Genomic DNA, 6162 nt, shown 5'->3' on the forward strand with positions numbered 1-6162 from the left:
GGCAAATCACTTAATTAATCTTTGTCTGCCTCATTTTCCTCAACTGTAAAATGAGTGTCATAATAGCACTCACCTAACAGGGCTATTGAGAGGATCCAGTGAGATAATATTTATTTTAAAAAGTGCTTAGCACAGTGCCTTGCACATAGTAGGTGCTTAATACTTATTCCCTTACCTTTTCCCCTTCCCCAGAGGAAATAGAAGCTTCCTGCAATAGGATATGCATCCTTTCTAGCTAAAGAGCCCTCATATTTTCTAACTTTTCCATTCACTTCTCAGCCTATTATTCTAATTGAGTCTTAGATAGTAGTTGTGTGACCCTGAGCAAATTAACTTCTCTGAGCCTTAGTTTTCTTCTCTGTAAAATGGGGATAATAACACCTATCTACTATTACAAAAGAAATAGACCTGTGTGTGGCTTCCATCCCAATAGGGCTTGTCATCTAATCTCTAACACATTCTAGTAAGTCAAGGGAGGTAAATTTTATTCTTGGCTCTACCACTGTCTTGATATATGACTTTGATCTGTACTCACATAATAGCTATTTCAACGGGTAAGGGTTTGAAAAAGAAGCTGAGTGTAAAAGTTTACATCCGTAAATTCTAGGCCCTTCCAGAAACATTCCGATTATGGTATTCTTTTTGTGTGTGCATGTATGTAAATGAAAATTCAACTAAACTAAAATTTCACCTCAGTGGTGCTTCTGGTGAAGGTGAAAACCCTCAAACAAAACTCCTTTCATTGCACTTAGCTAGTTATGAAATGCTCTTAATGGGGGATGAGGAAGCACCTTCTTAACCCCTGCCAAAGGCAATCATCTTGTGCCCTTGGGCAGGAGATCTGATCACCCTACATGTAAGCTGAGATTGTGAGAATAGAACTTGAATGTTTGAATATGGGGCTTAAAGCACAAATGGGTGAGAACCAAGATCAGATGACCTTGTTCTGATCCTTGGTTTTACTTGGCTGACATTCAATGCCCAAGAACCAAATGGCAGTTCTAATTTTCCTGAATATTCTCCACTAACTTGAGAGTCTGCGTTTTAAAATACATTAAGATTTATCTATCTATATCTACACATATATCTATATGTATGTATCTATATACATCTATATCTATCTATATGTATATAGAGATATAGATTTATACATTTATACACACATACCTTCAAGTATATGTCTATACATATAAGGTAAAAAAATATAAAAAATAAAATATATGTAATGGGGATTATTAGGGAGGCCCCTCAATCTGCTAAGGGGGGACACCTTCCAGGGACCTGGGCAAATGCTCTGGTTCTGTGAGCATGTACATACGCTTAGTGTGGAAGGACTTGCTCCATGGGTTGATGCAGAATTCCCTTACCAGTCCCTGTGACTGGGTAACTGTGTCAGAGATAATTGGTGACTGAGCCAGGATGAGCTTCCCACTCAGTAGGCTATAAAAGGAGAGGAGAAAGGCTTGGCCTCTTTCTTTCTGTCTTTTGAATGTGTCACTTGGGGCTTTGCCAACTCTTCCCTGGACTTAGAGACTGGAGGGGGGAGATTTTTCTCCAGTCCAGCAGATGAGGATGAGGAGGCTCCCTTCTAATGATTACCCCTGTTACATATATTTGTGTACATGTTTCATCTTCCTGTTACAGTTCAAGTCCCTAGATGGCAGGGACTGGTCTTAATTCTGTCTGTATTCTTAGTACCTAGCACTGTGCTTCGTGTGGAGTAGGCACTTAAAAAATACTTAGAGGATTGAATTGGACATGTCTTAGCATCTGGGAAAGGCCCTGTAGGCACTCTCCCATAAGCCTATTCTCCATGTTCTTTTGGGTACATCAACTGAGGGAAGTATAAGGAATTTATCTGTATTTCCTTGTGTTTTAGGGAAGAATGCAACATACCTTTACTTTTAATAAGTTGGAATGGTTTTACTTGTATTTTATCCCCTCTAAATTAATGTCCTCTGTGTGTGTGTGTGTGTGTGTGTGTGCGTGCACACACACACACACGCACAGAAGTATTTCTGTATGTATATTAAAAAATTTTTTTTTTGGCAAGGCAATGGGGTTAAGTGATTTGCCCAGGGTCACAGCTAGTTAGTGTCAAGTGTCTGAGGTCACATTTGAACTCAAGTCCTCCTGACTCCAGGGCTGGTGCTCTATCCACTGCACCACCTAGCTGCCCCTGTCTCATATATTTTTAATATGTGGAACTGATGGGGAAAAGCAGATGGGATGGTGACCGGCACAATGCAAGTTCTTAATAAATATTTGTTGATTGATAGAGATACTGTTCCTCATGTAGGTACACAAAGAAATCCTGCAGAAGTTGTTAAACAAGATGGATGACGCAGCAAATAAAGGACCAGGCTTTGACTTTCCTCATGCCCAGAACACAAATGCATTAGTTATTAGCTACAGGTTTGCAATGTGTACAATCAAAGAAGGGACAGCTTTGGGGCCCTGAATTCCAGATGCATTGCCATGATGCTTTGTCTGATCTCTCTTAGCAAATAAGCATGCTCTAACTTCTATAATAGTCATTTGTGCATACCCATCATTGATTTTTAAAAGTTCTCGAAGCCAAGGAGTATACCAGAAGATCTGAGGACAACAAAGAAGCAGAACCATTAGGTAGGAAGGAAAGGTGAGAGGTCCACAGGTGTAGAAATTGCATACATTTTTGGATTATTGCAATGTGTTAATCACTTTTTGCTTATTGTTTTTCTCTTCCTCTTTTTCTTTCCCTTTAAAAATAAGGTCAAACAAACAAACTTGGTCAAAAAAATGACCAGAAGCCATATTTCTAGGTAAACCCAAGGGGTGGACCACAGTGGAGAGTATAGCTATTGTTTTACTGTTTCCATTAGGGCATGGGTAAGAATCAGCTCATTGATGATCAAATGTACCTTAGCAAGAGCTCCAGAAAAAAAAAAAGAAAGAAAAGAAAAGTAGAGCTAAACTGCTCACTGGCTCTAACCACTGACATAGCAAACTGGTTTGGCAAACAGTGCTGAAGTTGGCCAGAACAGCTAAAAATTCTAGGGTGACAGAGAATAAGCAACTTGTTTCTAACAAGCATGGAAAATAAGGGAGATTTTCCAATAATCAGGGCTCATGAATCATGTCCACAATGGGTAGGTCAGTCTTCCATCCAGAGAAGGTGAAAAGCCAAGAAGAACACTCTCTACTCACTAGAAAAGAGGTGTCAAACACATGGCCCCTTAGGCCCACCTGGCGCTAACAGTACCAGGCCTGCCTAGAAATTTGTGAATCAGATCAACTGGACTTTAAATTGAAAATGGAAGGACAGGGAGAAAACTGCCTCATTTTATTCATCAAACCAGGTGCCACAAAGCAGTGAGTTAGACATAGGAAGAAAAATATTGATCCATATTGAAAAATCCTGAAATTCACAGAAGACAATATCCAAAAGAAGGACAGTAATAAACTTAATGTCTGTATATGGCTACACACGAAGTATTGATCGTGAAAAATAGATAAGATGACTTAGAGATATTAAAGGAAGAAAGTAAATGACCTCAAAGGTAAAATTTGGTAGGATATGACTCATATAGGATATGGCAATGGAAGGACAAAACTTGTGGGATGAAAATCAATTAGATAAAATGGGCAACAGGGTCACATATTAATTTATCATTGCAATGCCAATACTGGAGCCTGATTTTGTATTCATGCTGTTTGTTGTCCAGTTGCCTCTGACTCTTCATGACACTATTTGGGTTTTTTCTTGGCAAAGATACTGGAGTGGTTTGCCATTTCCTTCTCCAGTTCATTGTATAGATGAGGAAACTGAAGCAGAGTTAAATGACTTGCCCAAAGTCATACATCTAGTAAGTGTCTGAGGCTAGATTTGAACTCAGTTCTTTCTGGTCCTAGGCCCAGCACTCTATCCACTGTGCGATAGGGAGGACTAATACTTCAGATGTGAGGGCTTGCTGAGCCCTCTTCAGGACTGCTCATCCACCTTTGGTGTCTGCTTGTCCCCCACCTCTAGCCTGTGGCTCCAAGAGGCTGTAGCATCTATAGTGGCCACACCTTGGTAAAACCATGTCAGCAGACCAGCTAAACCTGGTTGAGGGCAACTGAAAGACTTCAAACCCATTGGTGAGGTAGAGGGATATCTACCTCAAGCATGTGAAGACTTCCCTTGGTTGAATGGGTGGATGAGAACAATTTGTTCCACTGACCATGAAGGCAGCTGAAGTAGGCACTGTGGTACTCCAAGTTTAGAACTTGGCCATACATCCAAGATGGCAAGGTCATCCACTGTATCTTGGGCCATCATCACTAGTCTTGACTTTTGTCCTGCTATTGGACTTGGATGACTCTGGAAGAGAGAGTGAGGCTGAAGACTTTGTGCAACTCTGCCTCGCTTAAATCCAGTTCATGAGCAAGTCAAGACATTCCCCCATCCTCTTCAAAAACAACAATAACACCTATACTGGAGGAAATCCATAAACCAGAGTGGGGAACATGGTGGGCAAGTATTTGAATGAGAATCAGTAGAAGATGAAAGAGAAATAATTGTGGGTGTATACTACAAAATCACCTGACTAGAAGAAGAAAATGAATGATAAGTTGGGGGAGCAGATCAAAACAGGACATGGGGACAGGACTAGAAATGTGTGTGTGTTGGGGTGGGGTTGGACTTCAACTATTGAGGCATCTACTGGAATGCTCTCTCTGTTTAAAGCAGAGCTACTTCTGACTTCTTAAATTTATCTTAATGCTAATTTTTTTTCAAAAGAGGAAGAAATAAAGAAGCATTCTACTATTTTAAATCCGATTCTAAACAATAAGGAAAAACAGATTTCCACAGAAAAACTAAAAAAGAGAACAGTCTTTTTCAGAATTTATGCTAGAGAATGAAGGGAAGCCAGGCATAACCAGACACACAACTCAGACTTTGGAGGAGTAGGTTTCAAAATGTTCAGGAAAAAGATAAATAAGATCCTAAAAATCAGTAGAGGAAATCAGCCCAAGGTGCTGTCAAGAATGCTATTCTGATGCTATTAATAAACAATTTCAATGAGAAAGAAGAGGTGCAGTTGTTTAAAGATACACATGTAGATGCACAGGAGATTCCCTGACCAACTTATACTTTTTTTTTTTTTTGGTTGGGCAATGGGGGTTAAGTGACTTGCCCAGGGTCACACAGCTAGTAAGTGTTATGTGTCCAACTTATACTTTCTTAAGATATGTGAACAGAAGATGGAAGTAAGGGCAGGTAAATGAGATGGAATTTCAAGAGAGTTGTATGCTCATGTAAGAAGGCATTAGGAGAGACAAAGTCCAAGACAAGCTGAGGTGACAATGAAAGATGACAACTAAAAGGTTTTTTAAATCCATTTTGGGGAAAAGAGAAAGATAAAGGATTGTTGGTCAAGTAGATGCAGTGATGATAAGGCATAATGGAGAAAAGGTAGAGAATAACTCATCTCTTATTTTTCCTCTTTGGTTTGGAAAGAATAGAAGAAATATGGTTAACATGGAATTAAAATCGAAGATAATATATTCCCTAAAGGATATGTCATCAAAAGGTATGAACAAACAGCTTTCCAAAGAAGAATAGCAAACTATTAACAACTATGTGAAAGAATGCTCCAAATCACTAATATGAAGAGAAAGGCAAATCAAAATTACTCTGAGTTTTTACCTTGCACCCAGAAAATTGGCAAAGATGATAAAAAATGAGAATATTCAGTGTTGGAAGTTAGGCACACTAGCACATAATTGGTGAAGCCATGAATTAGTAAAATCATTTTGGAAAGCAATTTGGAATTTCGTTAAAATTTTGTTAAAATCCTTTCTGATGCAGAGATTCTACCACTAGGCATACATTAGGTCATTGATAAGAACAAAGTCCCTGTATACACCAAAAATATTTATAGCAATACTATTTCTGGTAGTAAAGAAGTGGGAGGAGAAGTAGACACTCATCAGTTAGGCGAATGACTAAACAAATTGTTGTGCATTAATGTAATGGAATATTATGGTGTTGCAAGAAACAATGAATATGATGAAAATATAGAGAAACATGGAAAGACTTACAAGAACTGCTACAGACTGAAGTGAGCAGAGCCAAGAAAACAATGTATGCAATAACTATAACAATACAAACGTAAAAAAAAAAAACCAAACCTC

This window comes from Phascolarctos cinereus, unplaced genomic scaffold (genome assembly GCF_003287225.1).
Source record: "Phascolarctos cinereus isolate Bilbo 61053 unplaced genomic scaffold, phaCin_HiC Scaffold_4;HRSCAF=312, whole genome shotgun sequence".
NCBI lineage: Eukaryota > Metazoa > Chordata > Mammalia > Diprotodontia > Phascolarctidae > Phascolarctos > Phascolarctos cinereus.